Source organism: Cibotium barometz, chromosome 14 (genome assembly GCF_041138505.1).
Source record: "Cibotium barometz isolate CiBa-2024 chromosome 14, ASM4113850v1, whole genome shotgun sequence".
Lineage (NCBI taxonomy): Eukaryota > Viridiplantae > Streptophyta > Polypodiopsida > Cyatheales > Cibotiaceae > Cibotium > Cibotium barometz.
Genome location: NC_141059.1, coordinates 21,319,613 through 21,330,217, shown reverse-complemented (window position 1 = coordinate 21,330,217; position 10,605 = coordinate 21,319,613). Strand labels below are relative to the sequence as shown.

The 10,605-nt window shown below is 44.1% G+C and overlaps 1 long non-coding RNA gene across 1 annotated transcript; it reads right to left on the bottom strand.

The window, feature by feature from the left end:
• Positions 1–922: 922 nt before the first annotated feature.
• On the bottom strand, positions 923–3,054 carry LOC147631787 (uncharacterized). Its single transcript, XR_015267259.1, has 2 exons — positions 2,786–3,054; positions 923–1,241 (listed from the first exon to the last, which is right to left on the bottom strand). It is a non-coding gene; the product is annotated as an uncharacterized LOC147631787 (long non-coding RNA).
• Between the last annotated feature and the right edge of the window lie 7,551 nt (positions 3,055–10,605).

The window sequence follows — 10,605 nt, the reverse complement described above, 5'->3', positions numbered from 1 at the left end:
AGTCGAGAGAATGGTGCCTTGGGGATGAGAAGATCTGTGCTTTTTTGATATTTCCTAATCTCTCGTAGCGCGACTGTCCCTGGCCTCCATTTTCTCTTCTTCTTTGTAACTGGTGGAGGCGGTGGTGGTCTTTGATTCTCCCACAGTGGTCGTTCAGACCTGAACTTCTTTTTCTTTTGTGCACGCTCTTCCTCTTCTTGTTGGTCCTGAAACTTGCCCTCCATTCTTTTGCCACACTTCTTGACTGGACCTCTGGATGTTGTGGCTGCTTGTGGCTATGCTTGGCTTGCCCTCCTTGCGTCCTCTTTGGGCTGCTGTCTCTTTTGCATTTCTGTCTCCCAAGCCGCCCTCACAAGAGCAAACTCTTTGTCAATGGTATCTTTCGTGATGCCATAGGACAAGAGCTTGACCTCCCTGTTCTATAAGATAATCTCTAGCTGTTCTAGGGTGTCGGCCTCAATAACAATCTCCGGTGGTTGCCCTTGACCTTCCTCGGCTTCTTTTTGACGCTGCTCTTCTTCTGCTTCTCTACTAGGCTCTGCTTCTTTAGCTTCCTTCCTACGTTGCGCTTCTTCAGCCTCCTTCTTGCGCTCTTCTTCTCTCATCTCCTTTGCCTCTTGCTCTGTTACTATAGGTAGATTTGTCCTTTTTGCTGCAGGTAGTGGGCCGAGTTGATCGAAAAACCGCAAGTCTTGCTCCTGTTCTTCTGGCATGGCCTAGGTATGTACGAGTGCAAGAGATAGTGGGAGGGCAAGAGAGAGTAGAGCACAAAGAAGAAATTGAAATGTGGTGGCTATAAATGAAAAATGACTTAAATATGTCTATAAATATAATTTTTTAAAACTTTTAGAAAATTTAAAAACACAAAAAGATTATAATCAGAGAGTTTAAGCCCATGAGGAACCACACCGACACTTGCTTGCTACCCACTGCCGTAGTCTCTCCCTAGCATTTGATCTGTTGTATCCTTCAGTTCTTCTTGCATTAACAGTTTTCATTATTTGACGCCTAAGAGACAAATTACCGCGAGTTTTCTGCCTTTTTTTGCCAACCAGAACGCGATAGAACCAGTTGAACATTTCATGGAGCGCATTACTCTTGACTTTGCCACCACCATGGCGAGTGCCCTTAAAATACACGGCCTTTGCTTGGTAATGTGATTTCTCCATGCCTTGATTGCTCCAAAGTGCTAAAGAGCCATATCTATCGAGAAAGTATGGCCCATGTGCATACAATATATGCTGCATAGAAAATTACAAAAAGTCAACAAATAGTATGAAGAACATACTACAAGGACACAAGAAATATAACATTACCATGTAGTGAGTAATGTGTGTTTCTCCCCATGCCTCGACCATTTCTTCTGTAAATCTACAAGTGGCTTGTTTAAGTGCCTCAATGCCATGGTCATCCAGGTGAGGTCGCTCTAGAAGATCGACCATTTTATTACACACCTCCCATACATGTGCACGTTTTAGGCCAAGCCTGGCATCATTTCCTCGATATGTTGTAACATCACATATCTTCTTCCAAATTTCAAAGTCAGTGTGGCTATGAGAACCCAAGTGGTTTGATAGCAAGTGTCTTGCCTTTGATCCACCCATGTAAATTTTATTAGGGTTGTCTTGTGTAGGGTTTGATTTTCTGTCCTTTGTCAAGACCACTGCTCCAGCATGTAATCCCATAGAGGAAAGTACACCCTCTAGTGCACGTATTGACTCTTCTCGTCGATCTTCGGGCTCCATGTTCCAGACATAGTTTATATGGAGCATCAATAGCTTATCCAAAATCCTGAGTCTTGCATGTAATGTGCACACATGCACTTGACATAGTGGAATGTCCAAGATTGGGTTCCAAGCATTGTCCTCCTGGTCACGACTAGGTGGCTTGCTCTAGTCACAACTTAATATGCCATTATGCCATACCTTTGATCCTTTCCTCTGTTCAGCACCAAAAACGATTACTTTTTTTGCACCCACCTGTTTTTGACTTTTGCCTTTGCTAGGTTGTTTCCCTTTTACTCTTGAGTCTACTGCTGTCTTGGAATGACAACAGTAAACACATGAGAACATAGTATTCGCACCTGTTTTACAACCCAACATACACTTTAAGGTTTTTAGATCGCCACCCAAGTGCCATTCAATGTTAAAGCAGCCTATTCCGGGAACATCAAGCTTTTGACCATTGACCTGACAAGAGACGACATGTTGAATGCCAGACCGTTCCAAATACCACCTCAAGGTATCATGGTTCTCTTTTGGGAGGACCCATGCTGCTTGCCACCAGATGTTCTTCTCTGATTGAATGCCGTAGTAGTCCTACTTATGCCCTTGACCCCTATTGTTGCTGTCTTCAGTTGCATCCAACTCTTGGGTCTCTAAAGGCTTTCCTCTAAGTGCTCGGCTCATCAAGGTTAAACTAACATGCTCCAGTCTTTGATCTTTAACCACTTGACAGTCATCCAGCTTCAAGACAAACACGGCATTTCCACCTATCTCTTCAAGTGTGAGGCCATAGTACTGAATCATTGCTTTTTGTAGCACTTCCATGTCAATGTAGACATTGTTATATGCATTGTATTCAAAGGGTTTGATTGTTGGCATTGGCATAATATCCTCAACCCACTTGTACCCACCATTAAACATGGATGCAATATCACCATTAGCACACTTCTTTGCCATCTGTAAGCTATAAAGTGTTGGAAGCAAGGATTGCATAACTCCCTTTGCTCGCAACCCTAAAGTGATTGACCTGTACATTGCTCTGTAACCTTTCTGGCTAATACCTGCTGAGTCACATATATCAAGCATCTCTTTGGGTGTGACAATTTCTTTGATTTCCTTCAAGAAATGTTGACGAAGGGTCTCCCGCAGCTTATCATTACCAGAACCTGTTATCATTTCCATGATATCCTTCTCCTGAAGGACATGCTGAAGAAGGGAGACATTAACATTGTCCTCAGCGTTGTTACATCCTAGTATAGCTGTTGCACATGCCCTACAATCGCAAGAGTCACCCATGAGAGATGCTTTATTCATTAATTGCTTCTCAAAGTTGCTATAATTCCTACAAAATTTTTTACCTGGTTGTTTGTTTACGCCTCTTGCATGCGCCTGCTGTAACCCAATAGCTTTACGTTTTCTTTGCCTTGCATGATATCCGATGGGAAGGTGAGTGAAATGGTGAACACGACACCGAAGATTACGAGTGGAGTGTTGAAGACGAACATAATTATTGGTAAATTGATTTATTGTGCGCACACGATCCGCTAGATTATTCTTCTGCACCTCAAGCTCCTCTGAGAGCTCTTTAATCCTCTGCATCAAACTATTGATCTGCTTAGTCGATGCCGCTTGAAGCTGGTCGAAGGCAAATTGTGTTTGCCTCTTTTCAGCTGCCTCATCTAGCCACAACATGTGTAATCTCCTACAATAGCCAAGAAGCCCATTGAAACCAAACTTGTAATGCTTTTGAATGGTGGAGGGGCATCAGATATTGGATCTAGTGGATAAAGATTTCCATCAATCCAAAGATCTATGGCCTTTGCTCCTTGCATTCGAAGCTGATCGTATGAAATATTGGGTGCAACATGCCTACTGCGTAGGGTTGCGTATTCTGTCTCCAAATCAACCTGAAGGCGGATCTTAGAAGGCTTATTGGTGATGTCTTGTAGTGCCATCTACAAGAAACTAGGCTTGTAAGCTTGGGTTGAATAGGAGTGGAAGGAGCAGGATATGGTATTAAAAAATAATGGGAAGAATGGAGATGAGGGTTGCTTCTCTAGAGCTGTATTGTGGATAGAGAAAGAAGCCAGAAAGGGAGCCAAAGAAACATAGAGAGGGTTGGCAATGGTGAGACGAAAATGCAAAGGAGACAATGCATCATGGGAAGCTTCTTTAGTGCAAGCTATGGCTGCTAAGCAATATAGAGAGAGAATACATCATGAAAAGGTTCTTCTGTGCAAGTCATGGCTACTACTGTGGGTTTGGAGAGAGAACCAAGTATTGTAGAGAGAATGCTCCTGGTAAGCTTCTTCCTTGCAAGCCATGGCTACTACTATGGGTTTGGAGAGAGAAGGCTCATTTAGGAGTACAGACCTGCTAGCTATGGAGAGAGGACCAAGTATTGTAGAGAGAATGCTCATGGTAAGCTTCTTCCTTGCAAGCCATGGCTACTACTGTGGGTTTGGAGAGAGAAGGCTCATTTAGGAGTACAGATCTGCTAGCTATGGCTTTTGGAGTAGAGAAAGACGCTTTTTTTCATGGAGAAGGAGTGCAGGGCATTTTAGAGAGAGGATTTAGAGAGAGAAAGAGATCTAGTGCACACACAAAAAAGGGGGGAAGAAAGTGACGAATTTTTGGAATGTTTGGAGTTCAAAAAGGTAGAGAAGGCTATGATAACTGACTGACAGCCCATTACAAAGCTTTAAAGTCACCTAGGTGGCCAGATCTAAGAATATCTCCTTTTTTTTATTTTTTTTTTGTTTTTGTGAAAAATCAAATATATGCTTTTAGGACTAGGCCTCTAGGCTTGGTCAAAGATGGATTAGCATTTTAAGCATTTCACTAAACGTCCAAATTAAAGGGCCCAAGAAGACTCCATTGAGTTCCTAATGGCTTTGAAATTCTAGAGATGGCATGTATCAACTGTTGCTCCTTCTCATTAATGACCGTCTAGAGATGGAGGTTATTCAGGTTAGAGGTGTATAAATCAGCGGTAGTCTGCTACTACTAAGCTTTTGTGAGCAACATTTATATATCTTGGCACAAATGAACCATTACTTAGATTCTGCCAAAATTTTATGTAACCCTTCAATCCTCATATTACTTCTGCATGCATCTTTATGTGCTCGGCCATTGGTAGTAGAGGTGGATCTCCTTTTGGTAACCTTGGTTTACCTTCATTTTCTATCTTCCAATATTGCTGTAACCTCCTACTGCTGGCGGTAAATACAATCGGCCATCTGGGTGATGAGTTCGCAGGCCATGTGAGAGAAGCCTTGGGCAAAGTTTGGGACTTCCCCATGTGTAGCATGGACACTTTTTGTGTATGCTTCACTGGATCTGAAGCTTCCTGTCCTTGCCCAGCGAAGGGCTCTAGAGTGTTGAAATGGGAGGAGTGAGGAGAGGATGGGCCCGTATCTGAGTAGTGAGGGGGGATATCTGTTATCCTTTACGGGGCCGGGGTTTCAAAAATATTTTGCTCAAAAAAGCTTGTTTTTGTGCCTCCTCCTTAGCTGCATTTCTTTTGGCTTCTTTAGCCTCCTGCTCGTTGATGGGGTAGGACCCTGGCTGGACTACGAGGGAATAGGCTCTTTGCCCTTGGGGTCCGGGTGATGGCGCTTTGCCGGTGGGGATTGGGGAGGCAGAGAGATAGGGATTGCATCTGGCCCACTGAGTTGTATGGCCCTGGGAAAGCTCCTCTCACCCTGCAGTGTGGAAGAGGACTTTGGTGAGGAGGGTTGCAGCTGCAAGCTTTTCTTGAGGGTTCGAGCAGATGACATGCAGCTCTTTGTGTAAAAACTCCACCCAATTCACAAGAATCCCCTAGTGAACTCTCACCAATGTGGACAGGTTGTAGTTGTTGGAATTAGGGTTGCAGGAATGCACACACAACTTCAAGAAGATGAGGAAGCTTGAGCACAACACAGTAGTGTATTATGAGTGCCAAAAATGAAAGATAACCAACCCTAAAAGATCATTGGCGTATATACAATGCACGGGGGAAAAAACCTCCTAGTGAGGGAAAAAGTGCCCCGGCGGTCCTAAGTGTGTTCACACACATCACTACTATAATATGGTAACAAATCCCCCCTGGAGTGATGCGGTGAACAAGAGCTAGCACTCATGTATAGGGAAGTGTCTAGCTATGTGGACGAATCCACAAAAGGGAGTAAGCCCAAAGCTTTGCGAAAAGCTTCGAACTTTTCACGAGGCAGAGCCTTTGTGAAAAGGTCTGCAAGGTTATCCTGTGTTGGCACATAAGCCAAACTGATCTCTCCTGCAGAGAGTCTCTCCCTGACATAATGGTAGTGCACCTCAATGTGCTTCGTACGAGCATGGAACACTGGGTTCCGCGCAACTGCCAATGCGCTCTGACTGTCAGTGAAGATGGTGGTGGCAGATGGCTGCCCAACACCCAAATCAACCATAAGGCGTCTGAGCCACACACACTCAACCGTAGCTGTGAAAGCTGCCCTGTACTCAGCTTCACAACTAGAAGTGGCCACAGTAGGCTGCTTCTTGCTCAACCATGATATGCATGAGCTTCCAAGCATGAAGCAAAAACCACTCGTGGACACGCGTGTGTCATAACAACCAGCCCAGTCAGAATCTGAAAAAACATGTAAATCTGGCGGCAATGATCCCCCCTTTGGATAAAACAACCCAAGATGCCGAGTACCACTCAAATAGCGAAAGATACGCTTCACTGCCTGCCAATGCTTAATGCCTGGGCTATGCATAAATCTGCTCACCTGTGAGACTGCAAACTGAATGTCTGGCCTCGTAATGCATACATAAATGAGGCAACCAACAGCTGTCTGATAGAGTGTGACATCAAAGTGATCTCCAGCATCATGAAGACTCAACTTCAAACCTGTCTCCATTGGAGTAGCAATAGGCTTGCAGTCTTCAAGGCCAAATCTTTGCAACAATGTTTCAATATACTTTGTCTGACACAAAGCAATACCTCCATCACACTGCTTAAATTGTATCCCCAAATAATGATGCAAATGCCCCAAATCTGACATCTCAAAAGAGGCATTCAAATCAGCCTTAAAATCAGCAATATGACTCTCATTTGGTCCTGTGAGCAGCATGTCATCGACATAGAGAGCAATGATTAGATGTACACCATCCACACGTTTAACATACAAAGTGCTTTCTGTTGGACTATTCTGAAACCCATGTGCAGTCAAATATGCATGTATTTTTTCATACCAAGCTCGTGGAGCTTGCTTTAAACCATATAAAGCCTTTTTTAACCTGCACACTTTGTTTTCCTGCCCTCTTTGAACAAAACCACGAGGCTGCGATACATACACCTCCTCATGCAAATCTCCATTTAAGAACGCAGTCTTTATGTCCAGCTGATGTACATTCCAACCATTATGAGCTGCTAATGCACAGATGCTACGAACAGTGGTCATACGACATGTGGGAGCAAAAGTCTCATCAAAATCAATGCCCTTCTCTTGAGCATAACCTTTTGCAACAAGCCTAGCCTTATGGCGATCCACTGTGCCATCAGGCTTACGCTTCAATTTGTATACCCACTTAGTGCCAATGGCCTTCTTGCCAGGGGGCAAGTCACATAAAGACCATGTACCATTCTTCATAATAGCATCGTATTCTGCTTGCATAGCAGCCATCCAATTTTCTGAACTTTGTGCCTCATCAAATGAAACAGGCTCACTTTCATCGCACATACTAGAAACAGCCAATGCATAACAATCTGACGCATAAGAGGCACCATGAGAGCCAGAACGAGTGCGACTAGACAAAGGGGCATCCAACTTGCTGTCACGCAAAGTCTGCACCAGCCATCTAGGCATATTCCTAGAGCCCTCAATCTCTTGTCTCTCATCCTCAAGTGCATCATGCACATCTGCATCAGATATAGGCTGATCTGTGCCATCATTTAAAACCTGCACAGGCTGAAAAACTGCCTCATGAGGTATTGCACTTGACTGTGCACCACTGAAAAGAGGCAACAATGTATCATAGACATCACGTGAGCTGATATCTGTCTCCTTAGTACATGAAACCAAGGGCTGAACTGCATCTTCCACAAATACAACATCACGGCTAACCAAAATGCGCTTTGTCTGTGGATGATACAAACGATAGCCTTTGCTCTCAGCACTATATCCAACAAAAATACATTTGACAGCTTTGTCATCCAATTTTCTGCGATGTTGCACAGGCACTAATGCATATGCCAGGCAACCAAAAACACGTAAATGGCCAACAGATGGCTTGCGGCTATGCCAAGCCTCATATGGAGTGACAACCTGTAATGCTTTGGTGGGACACCTGTTTAGTACATAAGTGGCACACATGACAGCCTCAAGCCAAAAACCATGTGGTAGACTTTGACTCTTAACCATACATCTTGCCATTTCCATGAGAGACCTGTTTTTTCTCTCAGCCACACCATTTTGCTGTGGTGTATACGGCACTGTACATTGGTGTTTTATCCCACGCTCAGCCAGAAATGCATTAAATTCTGAAGACATATACTCCCCCCCTCGATCTGAACGGAGGGTGCCCATCTTACTTTCTGACACATTTTCAGCCATAACCAAAAACTGTTTGAAGCACAAAAACACTTCGGACTTTGCCTTCAAAGGATATACCCATGCATGCCTGGTAAAATCATCAATGAAAGTCACGAAGTAAAGGTAGTTTCCAAATGATGGAGTTTGCATGGGACCACAAACATCACTGTGAACAAGCTGCAATCTGCGTTCAGCTCTCACTGATCCATCTTTGGGAAAGGAAGCACGCTGCATTTTACCCAATATGCAGCCCTCACAAACATGCTTGACAGGTGCCTCAAGCTTAGGCAAAGAAGACACCATTTCAGATTTCTGCAGGCGCAGCAAACTTGCAAAATTCAGATGACCAAAACGTGCATGCCACAGTTTTGCATTTGAAATAGCCTGCGTATCCATAATAGCACATGCTGAATCCTCTACACATTTGCCATCCATATTGAGCTTATACAGCCCTCGACATAGTGAACCAGATGCTACAATGATGTCACCACAAGAGAGATCATGAACAGTACATCTGTCATCCACAAATTTTACAACCAAACTTGTTTTGGCAAATGCGGAGACTGACAGCAGATTCTTTTTGATTCCTGGCACATACAATGCATCAAAAAGTGTAAAGGTGTTGCCATTTGCAACATTCAGCACAATCTGTCCAACTCCTTCAACGGGATAAGAGGAGTTATTGGCACAAGTGACAGTATTCCCTGTGGGAGCAGACTCAAGGAAAGTGAATAAACTGCGCTGCGAGGTGATATGCTTAGTGGCACCACTGTCAAAGTACCATACATCTGAATCTACTGCAGACATACATGTGTCATGCAAAGATGGGTCATAATTGCACTGCGCATTGAATGCCCATTCTGTATCTAGCACAACATTAGCAGATTCATTGTTAGAAGGAGAGGCATCTGCAACAGCCATACCAGCCTCTTTCTTCTTAGCCTCTTTCGCAGCCAGCTTAGGACACGCTTTGATGACATGATCATTTCCCTTACAGTACTTGCAAAATGTCTTCTGTTTGTCACCCTTCTTCTCATCTTTGTCTTCCTTCTTTGGTTGCGCAGCATTTGCAGATTTCTGCTTACTAGAAGAAAAGCCAGCTTTACCTTTCCCGCTTCTCTGACTAGCAACGAAAGCTTGATCTGCGACACGCATAATATTCCTGTTTTGCCTTGACTGGTCTTCTTGCAGCAAAACAGAAACTAACTCCTCAAATGATAAGGCATTGGGATTGCCTTTCATCATCAAGCGAAGAGTGGAAGCAAAACCCTGATAAGAATCTGGTAGACCATTCAAAACAGTCTGCACAAGTGAACTGTCTGACAGGATTTCATCTGCAGAAATGAGCTGCTCTTTGAAATCCTTGATCTTTGTCAAAAAGCTATCCATAGAATCACCTTCGTTCATATGCTCACTCTCCAACTGTTTTCGGAGGTAAGCAACACGAGCCTCATTTCTTGCCTGATACAATGTGGCAAGTACATCCCAAGCATCCTTAGAAGTCCTGCAGGAGCGAATATGTGGGATAATGGTACGTTTGACAGACAGCGCAATCAAGGCATGAGCCTGCGCATCTCTACCATCCCAACGAATCTGCTCTGCTGAAAGTGGTGGTTCTCGAACAGCTGCTACAGCACTTGTGCCTGCACCATCATCAACAGTACTTGTTTCTGATGTGTTTGCAGCATTCCCAGCCACAATAGGACGTGCATCAATACCCTGCACAATGTTCCATAACCCCTTTGCTACCAATACATGTCGCATCATATATGCCCACAATGGATAGTTGGTGCCATCCAACTTATCCTCAGCAGCCAACATGCGGAATACATCATTGTTGTCAGCCATGGCCAATGACTGTACTACTAGATGTAAATGCTGTCTGTAAGAGGTAAACCTGTATAAAATCGACCTGTGCTATGTAGCACAGCCCAAAACAGACGAATGGGCACCTGTCCTGCAGATTTTAATCTTGACAGAAAATCTGCACAGTAGGACGATTTTGCCTGCGCAGTACTTGGAATGCAAAAACGGAGGGCGAAATGACCTCAGATCAAAATTCTGAAACAAACAAGCCCTACAGGCTCTCCCACGGCATATACTAACCTGCAGACGCTCGTGAAACCTCGTTGCAATCGGAGGAGATGAAGCGGCAGGTGCCGGTGATGCTACCCGGGAGGAGGAAGCCTGCTCTGATACCAATTGTTGGAATTAGGGTTGCAGGAATGCACACACAACTTCAAGAAGATGAGGAAGCTTGAGCACAACACAGTAGTGTATTATGAGTGCCAAAAATGAAAGATAACCAACCCTAAAAGATCATT